The sequence below is a fragment of the Aedes aegypti genome, chromosome 2 (assembly GCF_002204515.2).
Source record: "Aedes aegypti strain LVP_AGWG chromosome 2, AaegL5.0 Primary Assembly, whole genome shotgun sequence".
Lineage (NCBI taxonomy): Eukaryota > Metazoa > Arthropoda > Insecta > Diptera > Culicidae > Aedes > Aedes aegypti.
This window is the reverse complement of record NC_035108.1, coordinates 169,923,265-169,935,188: the sequence shown is the minus strand read 5'-3', so window position 1 is coordinate 169,935,188 and position 11,924 is coordinate 169,923,265. Positions and strand designations below refer to the sequence as shown.

Here is an 11,924-nt window from a genome sequence, read left to right as displayed (position 1 = left end):
GTAAATTGAAGATCCTTGGAAGTTGCGCTTGATAAATGGTGAATGTTTCCATGAAAGTAGTGCAGATTTTATCGCTGGCGTTCCTGGATCAGTGTTTGCGTTTCTGAACGATGGCATAAATTCCAGAAGAACGGGATCATATTCTGGGGAAAAGCGATATTGCAATATTTAGAATATATGGTTCCACATCAGGGAAGTGCGGTCTGGAGGATAAACTTACCAAGCGTGTTTTTTTCCTGTTATTCTGATCTGATAGCAAAAAAAAAACGAAACATTCACACTTAACCCGTTCAGGAAGGGAAATACAATACTGCTGGTAAACGATTGAAAGTGAACAACGTGCAAGTCCTCAGAGGAATATCGGACGATCAATATGTTCAGCTAATGATATTGGTAAATTATGCATAGCAAAGCTTAGAATGAAACTGTTTTTAAAGCATTGCAATAAATAAATATCACAAATGAGTTCAATCGCATATAAAATATATTAACTAGAATTTCCCATTTTCTCCGTGTACCTTTTGCACTACCGAGGGACCAAATGCAGTACTAGAAGTGATACCCAATCCGAGCCCGAGTGGGACGGACCTGGATTCACCCCTTGCTGGCAACGTAAAAATCTCACTGAAATTGCTGTTAACTTAATGTTCAAGCGAAGTATGCACTTCAACAGAAAAGTAATCGCCTATCTCGATGCGTGGGAAATTTCTTGCAAGAAATGCTCAAGATAAGCATTTTTCTTTGATCGCAGTACGCAGTTGAAAAGAAATGTCAATTCAAATGGAGCTCACTGTAGGAAATTACTTGACCATTTCTTGAGCAGAAATTTTTACTTTTCTTGAGCGGAACAGCATACTTGGCTTAAGAGTACACTTCTTGTAAATTAACATAGTAGTCAGAATAAGTACCACTTCTAGTACTGCATTTGGTCCCTTGGTACTTATGAGTTGTCTGATCTTAGCGTGAATGTCGACTGTAAAAAAGTAGCGCGATAACGCCGGTAGGTCTGAAAACATCTCCCGTTAGTTTTCGCCTCGTTTTGCGAGAGTTGTACAGTAGTGCAAACGTTCGACGTGCGTATTAAAGCGCATTTGCAGGTACCTATCGTTCAGACATCATTATTAGTCAACAATTTTTCATTTTAATTTTTGGTGTTGAAAAAGTGAATCTTGGGTGGTAAATATACTATTAAATAGTGGTAGGGAAGACGGTTTCCATTTTGTGATAGTTAGTGATCGTGATCGGTCAAAGTATTGCGTGAAAGTTTGGTTCGCGTCTGGCTCAGACTTTCCCAATTTTTCTTTTCCATTCGGTGGATCATCTTTTGTAAGGATTTTTTTCCCTCATCTTCTGTGGTGTGTGCGGCGGTGCGCTCCGGTTTGCTTGTGGCTGATTCTGCCGTGAGTACAAAATCCTATACTAGCAAACAAGTAACAGCGTTGCTGGATGCGGTAAGCGGAAATCGGTGCGGAGAGGGGGTGCTGTAATCGAGAAGAGCGAGCTCTCCCTTTTGCGAGTTTGATTCATCCCTTCGGTTGTCAGCGTTGCCAGATGTGTTTATTGTATGAAGTTTAGACTAATAATTATTGAGGGAAAATTTAATATTTTCATTTCACTTAGTATTTTAACTCACTAATAAGCGGTTTCTTCACCACCGCTTAGGCCTTAAACCTGGTTTAATCGTATGGGTAAACGTGGTTTACGGCTTAAGCGAAGTTGAAGAAATTGGCCCTAAGGCAAAAAGTGACAAAAAGTCTTGTTATAAATTAGTTAGAGGGTCGCACTTTTGCAATCTCACCTACGATGTGCTCAAGTCTCGCGAAACTTTACTAAAGGACCTATCTAACATTGAGAGGCTCTCTTTGTTTACTTTCTCTTTAATTAATAACTGAGTCACATTAACCTCTTCTTTTGCGTTTTTTGTATGAAACGCTAGTCAAGGAACCTGCCTTTCGATCTATAGTGAAAAACTTCCCAAAAGCTTTAGTATTCCACTGTTATAATCGAAAGAGAGCGAGAGAGGAGAGAATCTCTCATTTGTACATAGGTCCTTTAGTAATGTTCGGCGAGAAGTGTTCATGCATTGCTATTGTCGAAATCGTTTTTGAACCTAGGATGGAACTGGCGCAACCCGTTCTGAATCACAGTGTTTGAACCTCAACCCGATTCAGGTTCGACAATTTGCAATTTACAATTTGCTTGACGTTGGTTTGTTAGTGTTGACCACCGACCCAGTTCCTAAAATCGAAAACGGCATAGGGGAAGGGGTGGTAAAATGAACACCTTAAAGATATCATCTTGTTTCTGATTAAAACACGAAGAATATGTATAGTTCTATCACACAAGATCGAAAATAGGGATGTTATCTAGAGCAGCAACATGAATTCAGACTAAAAAAGCTAAATTTTCACATATTTTAATCGCTAGCAAAAAACGATTGAAATGTTCATTTTACCTGCACTATGTGGGTAAAATGAACAGCTGTTGGTGGTAAAATGAACATCGTGCAAAAAACGTGAGCAAAACTAATATTTTTTTTAAATTATCATTGCCGAAAATATATCTATAAATGATTGTAACCCATTCAAAAAGAAACAAACGTTTCAGATTTGACATCATATCACAACGATATTCACATCACTGAAAAACCTCAAGACCTCCGAGCTAAAAGTTATGTCAGCTCTCGTTTTCAAACGTAGTTTTCTAAAATCCTAATGTTTGTTGATATTTTCACTTCAATTGACCTCCCTATCAACCCGAACACTCCGATTTATGCTCTAAATCGTCCGTGCGTGATAAAAATTTACTGAAATTTGTTTTTTTTCTCGGTAAAAGGCAGGGTGTTCATTTTACCACCCCTGTTCATTTTACCACCACTTCCCCCTATGTTACCTCGGGGTAAGTGGGACCTTCCGTCATAGCTCTAATTTCAGATTTTATAACTTTATGTATGTTTTGCAGCTACATTTTTGGCATAATTGATTTGTGACGGGGTTGGTGGTCTAATGGCTATCGCTTCTGCTTCGCAAGCAGAAGGTCATGGGTTCAATCCCAGGCCCGTCCCTTTCACATATTTGTAACACTCTTTCTAATAGTTGTCTTTCTCTATCTCTCTGCGTCATTATGGCGCAAACATCATCAGTTCTATCTATCGCTAGAATTGAATATATCGACTTAACCGCTTACCACAGTGGTATCCATACGGTCGAATACCTCATCCATCACTAACAAAACACTCCTACCTCCAAGGTAGCTGTGGGAAATGCAGGAGATTCTCCGGTTTTCTAGTAACAACAGCTAACTAATTAACTTCCTTCCTCTCCCCGGTGGACATAAGGACGTGGCCGGCGCCGTTATCAATCGAAAAATATCAAGGGTTGTGGGATTGTACATTGAAGATGGAAAAAGCTAAAACCCAAGCTTCATCTGAGTGGTTCTCTGTGCAATATCACTATCCTGATTGATCACGGAGTAGCAACTACGAAGTGTATGCTCCATCAGTTGATCGTACATTTTTGGCATAATTGATTTGAGTTTTAATTACTATGTATTAAAATTGCTTTACATATAAAGCTTATGATAAGGTTAGATCCATTTAGGTTTGAGTTTGGTTCTTCAAAATATAGTTGGTAAGGCGCTGTTCACAAATTATGTACTCCTCGAGGGGTCGGTTCAAGCGTAATGACATACAACAAACATTGCGGAGGGAGGAGAAGGGTGTCAAACATTTTCAATTTTAGCGTTACTCAATAAATTGATGCTGCCTAATTATTGTATGATTTCGACAGTGACTCCTACAATAACCCAGCAGGATCTCTGATAAAACATACTTTACATAAGCAATATAGAACATTGTAACTGTACTATTTTTAAAAACATTAATTATACAATACAGTATATTGCAAAAATAATAATACAATTACATATAAATATATTGTTTTTAACAATTTACGGTATGGTATGTGAGGCTTTTACAATATAATTTACGGGTTTGTATCGTAACAATACAAATCTCGAAAACTTATTCAAATAGTCAAGTCAGAAAAGTGAACAAACTATCTATTACTTTATCGATCATACGTGTTTCGCAGATGAAATTCCACACGTTTCGCTCTTACCCAACTAGATTTTTCACTTCTAAGACGTTTAATTTCGGAATTACAAAAAGGCGTACGTAAGAATTTCAACTTTCGCAACCCAACCACTACTTTCACCGCTCAGTTGTATGGAGAGACAGAGTGACTTAACCACGAATCAAAACAAAACACTACTTGAGCCGATTTTACACTAGTAGAAAAACGTCGAAAGTAACTGAATGAAACGGCTTATCATTTTGTTATAATTATTTTTGCGGGAAATAATAGAAACTATCTAGTTTTTGAACACGAGCTGATTGTATTCAAAATTTGAGCGATATACAAGGCGAAGATGTTAAGAAGGTGATACATTTTAAAACATTTTTTTTAGAAAACAGGTTGTGATTCTTCTTAGGGCCCATTCACAAATTTCAAAATGCTGAAGGGGGTGGGTGGGTGTCTTGAAGATGTTACAGCTCATACAGCTCATGTATAGCTCATAGTATTAAAAATGGTCAGTTTTGGCGTTATGAAATTTGTGAACAAACCCTTAATTAGTTTTCTCAAAACCGTGTGAAAGTTACTGACGCTGATTTGAAAAAAATTTGGGGTGGGTAATGTCTATTACATTACCGCGGGGTTGACGTAGAACTACGATGATTAATAATTTGATTTGTCATGTGTATGAATTTGTAAGTGTACTAGTTTTGTGTTGTTATTGATCGGATGAAGTTTTCAGAAGTATACTCTTTTTGGACTCATTTTTGTAGTCCTGAAAAGAACCATTTATCGTTCTGTGGTTCCGAGACCATTGTTTGGTGTTCCAGGTATAATGCCAGATGATTGAATTTGTTTTTTTGGTCGTTGCTTCCTTGTGTTGCTTGATTGGGTGATCGGTTTCTGGCTCCAGCTGTAGTTTGCCAAACTCCTCCAGTAGATTAGATGTTTGATAGAATCGGTCCAGTGCTTTGGTATGTAGCAATATCCATTGCATGAGCATTTAGGCTCTGTACATTGATTCTCATCAATATGCAGGCTTGGCCGCTATAATCCAGTATTTCACGCAGTTCGTCTCAAAGCGCCACTAATCGATGATTGCCTAAGCGCTGCAGCTCATTCCTTAAGTCAACCCTCTTGGGAGAATTGCTGCCTTTGGCGTGATGGAACTTGAAAAAAATGGTAGAGTTTGTCAAAAATAGTCCTTGCAGTGAAGTAACCCGCGACAAACCAACATATACCAATTGTTTATCCTGGCTTTTGTCATAGTCGTACACGACCTCGGGGAAAGTTCCACCTTGCGACTTATGAACAGTAAAAGCACAGGCACTAACCATCGGAAACTGAATGCGTTTGCATTTGATTATGCCGCACAGCTTGAAAGTAAAATAAAAATTCTCTATACAGTGAAATTGGAATTTCAAAACCAAGAGCCTAACGTTGGCATGAAATATTTTTAACTCTTATAACTGTTTGCTGGTTTAACGAAATTCCTTGAATGGCACCTCAATTGAAAGACAAGACATCAAAGGGTCATGCCGTTTACTTACTGAATCCCACATACCTGTCCAAATAGCTTAATTACTGTTTTAAAAGAGAATGTTGATTTCAAGCAAATTTATAAATAGGGGTGCTAGACCAAATTTGACGTCATTTGCTTTCCATTCTCCGCTTGGATCCCATCACAGCAGGCAACAGATCGTGTTGCTCTGACCGGGCGTGCTTCTCAGGCACAGACATCGATAGCGAGGGACCACCCCGTTTGTCTTGCTTCGCTCAAATCAAACTGTCGTGCGAAGCCAAAGTCATCACCGCTGCCGCCGCCAAGAAAAAGAAGAAGAAGTAGGGGAAGCAGTCCACAGGAAAATTTGCGGTCGAACTGTGAACACGGTCGGGCAAGTCATTCTCGCTTTGTGCTTCACCGCTTGTTTGCGTTCACCCAGCCATCGTCATCGCCGCCATCATCAGATTTCGACTTAAGCCCGGTGATCCACTACCTGTTACTGTTGTGCGCCATCCACGCCACGAAATTTTCGGTTCGTCGTATAAGCAAATAACTTGCTCAAATTTATGCATTTGAGTTGAGGATTCCCCGTTTGACCATGGCAATCAACTGATAACATCCCGCAGTGTTATTTATCTGTAAGAGCATCAAAGCTAACAAAGCCATCGGCCCTTTTCAGGGCCATCAAATTAGTGGAAAAGAGTTAAAAGAGAAATATTTCCGACTTTATATATGACTTCTAATATTCCTAAATCAATTTCACAGCTTCATACAAAATTTCATTTGTCATGAATAATTTATGACTAAACATTTTGAGACTGTAATCGCGGACGCTGCTGCAGTGCCGTCGGGGTGAGTGCTCAACCGCAGACAGACGTTCAAGTTAGACTCAGCCACTTGTGTAAAAACATGGCCGCCACAAATCGCCAAGTGGCAATCAGCTAACAGATGGCGTTAGTGGCGTATGCGTCCCGCCACCACCCCGATCACATTTCGTTGACAGCATGACACACAACCGCTCCCACTGCCGGCGAGCTCAACGCTAAAAACTATGCACCTTTTTTTGCGCTAGGTGGGTGATGTTCCCTCTTGGATCTAATTTCTCATGTAAAAGTTAATTAAATCTTTTGTAATTTTTACCACAAGTTGGCATTTAAATTACTCACAGATTCATACTAGTATAATAACCTTGAATGATCGTTACTCACGTAAAATAAAATGGCGTGAAAGTATCACAATTGTGTGAATCATTTTTAAAGTGATTGTTTTGATAGTTTTGTTCAGTGGGTGGTGGATTGGGTGGTAAGCGAGAAGTAGATGCCACGTGCTTTTACGAACTGTCACTGTACTGCAGCAATTTGCTCCCTAGGTGACACCACGGTAGAATTTACACAGGAATTTTGAATAAATTTGTTCCTGCTTAACCGTCTGTCTGCGGCTCAACATTCCACAACAATTGTAAAATAGAGTGGCATTTCCAACAGCGTCTTGGACGTTCCATATTTTATGGGAACACTTTGATTAGCAAAATTATCACATGTAACAAAATTGCGACATATTAAGAATGCTTTTGAAAAGACATTCTCATTGAACAATTGTAATAATTTTGGCACTCATGGATCAGAAATTTACCTTCATAATAAAGAAAACTATTGATTATCAATAGCTCGTATTGAATATTTAGTTAATGTCAACCCTTCCAGCAATTCATGTTCGACCAATTTCTCACGCATTAGCATTCTCCGCAATTTTCAAGTAATTCCAAGCCCAACACATTATTGGCACAAACCCATTTCCCAGATTGGTCGATCAGAAAGCGAAGAGTACAAAAGGGAGGAGCATCATCTGCTATTCTGAGGTTATAAAACATGCTTTCTTCGCCGGATTCAGTTTCATTCCAATTCCGCTTTCGAGCTGGTAAGAGCTCCTCCGAACTTGCTCAGCGAGAAGTACCTCGCTACTAGAAATCTGCTGAGCTGTTAATCTCCAAGCTGCCAATCCAGCATCTGGTTTGTGAAATCGCTCAAGATTTCTAGGTTGACCGATCCGCGCTTCTAGATTTCGACTCGTGGTAAACTCGTGGTCACAGCATCCAAGCTCAATCGGCCCTTTTCAGGGGCAACATACGTTCATAAAAGGGTTTATTGGATGATATTTACTGATTTATATATAATGATCTAAATATCGCGGTATACTACAATTTGGTTCACATTATTTACCCCACATAATTACATGAGTTTGAGAATTTACCGCTGCAGCGCCGTCGGACCGTAATAACATCATACTACTCAGCATTGTATGGTATTTCTAACAGCATCGTTGATTTATCATATAATGGGGGAACACTTTCTAAATTCTCGAGTATGGAAATTGGAAAATCTATTAAAATTGCGACAGATTTTAAATACTGTTCAATAAACTGTTTCCTGACAAATTGTAATAAGCAACTATTGATCTTTTCTACATGTTAGTCTATTGCAAATGTCATAGTATATAAATCAGAACACATTAAACATTGATCAGAAATATTTAAAATGTGCACGAAACCAAAACATGCGTGATTTTAATTTATTGTAAGCTATTAAAATAATGTTGATATTTTTACTGTCCATACGAACGCGCATGTGAATTTTCCAAGATATGTAAATCCCTAACCAAGACATCAACTTCATGTATCTTATCCTAGATTGGTCAATCAGAAGAAGGCGAAGAATACGAAAGGGAGGAGCATCGTCTGCAATTCAAATTATGTAAAACATACTATCTTCGACAGATTCGGTTCATTTAAGGGACGAATGACCTTCGGATTAAAATCGCTCTGTAACAAAAACAGGATTCGGTTCATTTCATTTACACTTTCGAGCTAGTAAGAACTTCTCGTGATAAACACAGTATAGCTAGTAATATTTCTTAATGTGCTTACCACATACTTGCTATAATCTCTTAGTTCATCTCGTAGCATCATACAATATCTGATTTATCAAGAATAATCAACAATACGACGATTTGAGGATGGTCCGAGAACGCTGCTGCAGTGCCGTCGGGATGCAATAACAGCGTAATGCTCATCTTGTACATCCCTTGCCAAGATATCAATTTCATATAGCCTAATTCTCAGATTAACGCAATAGACAACATGTAGGAAAATCAATTCAGATCAATAGTTGCTCATTACAATTGGTCAAGAAACAGTTTATTGAACAGTATTTAAAATCTGTCGCAATTTTAATACATTTTCCAATTTCCGTACTCGAGAATTTTGGAAGCTGGGGCCGTGATGCTCGAGATGGATTGTCCTCCATGACTGGTCCTGACTGGAAATATTCGTGGGGAGAAACTCGACCCTTTGCTGCAGGAATTTCATTAACAACTCTTTGGTAAAGCAGAAATTTTCCGAGGAAAATTCTGCTAAAAGTGAACTTTTCAAAGCAACTCTTTTTGATTGGAATATTTATCAACAACTCTTTGTCAAGTAAAATCATCCTAAATAACTCTTTGCTCCATCGCCAAACCAAACCATTTCATTGAATTCATCAAGTACAAGAATATGAATGGTAAGGAGAGGTAGATGGTGTATATTTCGCTGGCGTTAGTTTCCAACAGGTCGCCGGTTGGCGCTGACTACTAATCCGTCCACTAAATGATTTTCAGTTGTTGCTTTCGCTTCGTTGCTCTCTGTTTCCGTTCGCTACTCGCACACTGCTGTGGCTTTCACGCGCTCTTCTTTGCTGCTCCGCTGCTTGATCCGTTCGTTATGCCGTTCGATTTGTGAATGAGCTGGGAGCAGAACAACCAGTGGTTTTATTTGCTCGAGCTCCGTTCACCGATGGCGAGTGGTGGGGTTCTCGCTTGGTTGTTTTGTCACTCCGTTCGCTACTCGCACGCGATTGGTTATTGCTTTCGCGCTATTTTCGTTGATGGTGTGATTCTTCGCTGAGAATAAAAATTGCAACTCTTTTGATTTTTCATGCAAAATGACCAACTTTGATAAACTATATCTCAGTTATTTATGGACCGATTTGAATGAAGTTTTCACAGAATATCAGACATAACTTAAATTTTAACATATATTTTTGAGTGATTTTTCCAATCACACGTTGAAAAGCAGTAACGGTTTGACTAAAGTGAATTTTTTGACGATTTTTTATAATTGACATAACTGCATAACATATTGAAGGAATAGCTTCATGGTGTCTTCAGCAAAGTTGTAGATTTTGACGAGATGAATAAGTTTTTGTGTAAGGCTATCAGATTTCAAGATAAAAAGTTTTGATTTTTTCGTCGCAAATTACAGTTTAGTCAAACCGTTATTACTTATAAACTTGTGATTGGAAAAATTATTCAAAAATATTTATTAAAACTCAAGTTACATCTGATGTTCTGTGAAAGTTTCATTCGAATATATTTCCATAAATAACTGAGATCTAACATACCAAAGTTGGTCATTTTGTATGGAAAATCGAAAAAGTTGCAAATGCATGTGAATAAGTTGGGGCCTTCCTTAGCCGAGTGGTTAGAGTCCGCGGCTACAAAGCAAAGCCATGCTGAAGGTGTCTGGGTTCGATTCCCGGTCGGTGCAGGATCTTTTCGTAATGGAAATTTTCTTGACTTCCCTGGACATAGAGTATAATCGTACCTGCCACACGATATACGAATGCAAAAATGGAAACTTTGGCAAAGAAAGCTCTCAGTTAATAACTGTGGAAGTGTCATAAGATCACTAAGCTGAGAAGCAGACTCTGTCCCAGTGAGGACGTTAATGCCAAGAAGAAGAAGAATAAGAAGATGTGAATAAGTTCTCAGTTTATTCGACAAACCAGCTAAATATTTCATGGGTGCACAACAGCAACAGGGTAGCGGATCACAGGGATTTAGTTGAAATCTGGGAACGTAGCTCAATCTTGAAATCTTGAGCGATTTCACAAACCAGATTCTGGATTAACAGCTCAGCAGGCTTCTAGCAGCGAGGTACTTCTCGCTTAGCAAGTTCGGAGGAGCTCTTACCAGCTCGTAAGCGGAAATGGAATGAAACTGAATCCAACGAAGGCAGCATGTTTTATAACCTTGGAATAGCAGATGATGCTCCTCCCTTTTGTGCTCTTCGCTTTCTGATCGACCAATCTGGGAAATGGGTATGTGCCAATAATGTGTTGGGCTTAGAATTACTTGAAAATTGCGGAGAATGCTAATGCGTGAGAATTTGGTCGAACATGAATTGTTGGAATGTTTGGCATTCCCTAAATATGCAATACGAGCTATTGATAATCAATAGTTTTCTTTATTATGACGGTAAATTTCTGATCGATGGGTGCCAAAATTATTACAATTGTTCAATGAGAATGTCTTATCAAAAGCATTCTAAATATGTCGCAATTTTGTTACATGGGATAATTTTCCTAATTAAAGTGTTCCCATAAAATATGGAACAAAAAAGGCGCTGTTGGAAATGCCACTCTATTTTACAATCGTAGTGAAATGTTGAGCACTCACCCCGACGGCACTGCAGCAGCGTCCGCGAGTACAATCTCAAATGGTTGAGTCATAAATTATTCATGACAAATGAAATTTTGTATGAAGCCGTGAAATTTGATTTAGGAATATTAGAAGTTATAAATAAAGCCGGAAATATTTCTCTTTTAACTCTTTTCCACAAATTTGATGGCTCTGAAAAGAACCGATGGCTTTGTTAGCTTCGATGTTGTTACGGATAAATAACACTGCTCGGACCAGCAAAACTCAGGGGGCTTCTGGTATTTGCTCCTAACGGGATTGTTTCTTGACCACCAATGATGATTTCATCACGAGTCGAAATTTTGAAGCGCGGGTCAACAGCTCCTCGGCCGATGAAATTTGCGGCGGCGATGACGATGGCTGGGTGAACGCAAACAAGCGGTGAACCACTAAGCGAGAATGACTCGCCCGACCGTGTTCACAGTTCGACCGCAAATTCACCTGTGGACTGCTTCCTCTTCTTCTTCTAGGCGGCGGCAGCGGTGATGGCTTTGGGCGCTGCCATAGTAAACGCGTCGAGCGACGCGTCCGCGTGTGCGAGCCCACAAAGCAGAATATCAACAACAGGAAATCCTTTGATCGCATCGCGTTCGCGGACGCAGACGCGTTACTATGGCCTCACCGTTTGGCTTCGGACGGCATCTTCTCTCGCTCGCTCGACAGTTTGATTTAAGCGAAGCAAGACAAACGGGGGCGTCCTTCGCTATCGATGTCTGTGTCTGAGAAGCACGCCCGGTCAGAGCAAGCCGATCTGTCGCCTGCTGAGATGCGAGCCAATCGGAGAGTGAAAAGCAAATGACGTCAAATTTTCTCTAGCCACCCCTATTTATAGATTT

The 11,924-nt window shown here is 39.5% G+C and overlaps 1 protein-coding gene across 4 annotated transcripts in view; it reads left to right on the top strand.

Annotated features, from left to right (window-relative positions):
* Window positions 1-1,057: 1,057 nt before the first annotated feature.
* LOC5572191 (protein lingerer) overlaps window positions 1,058-11,924 on the top strand; it is a 50,929-nt gene continuing 40,062 nt past the window's right edge. The window contains exon 1 of one of the 4 annotated variants that reach the window (XM_021843116.1): window positions 1,058-1,097. The gene's annotated coding sequence lies outside the window, so the exon portion shown is untranslated. The other 3 variants (XM_021843113.1, XM_021843111.1, XM_021843110.1) reach the window with 3 other exon arrangements.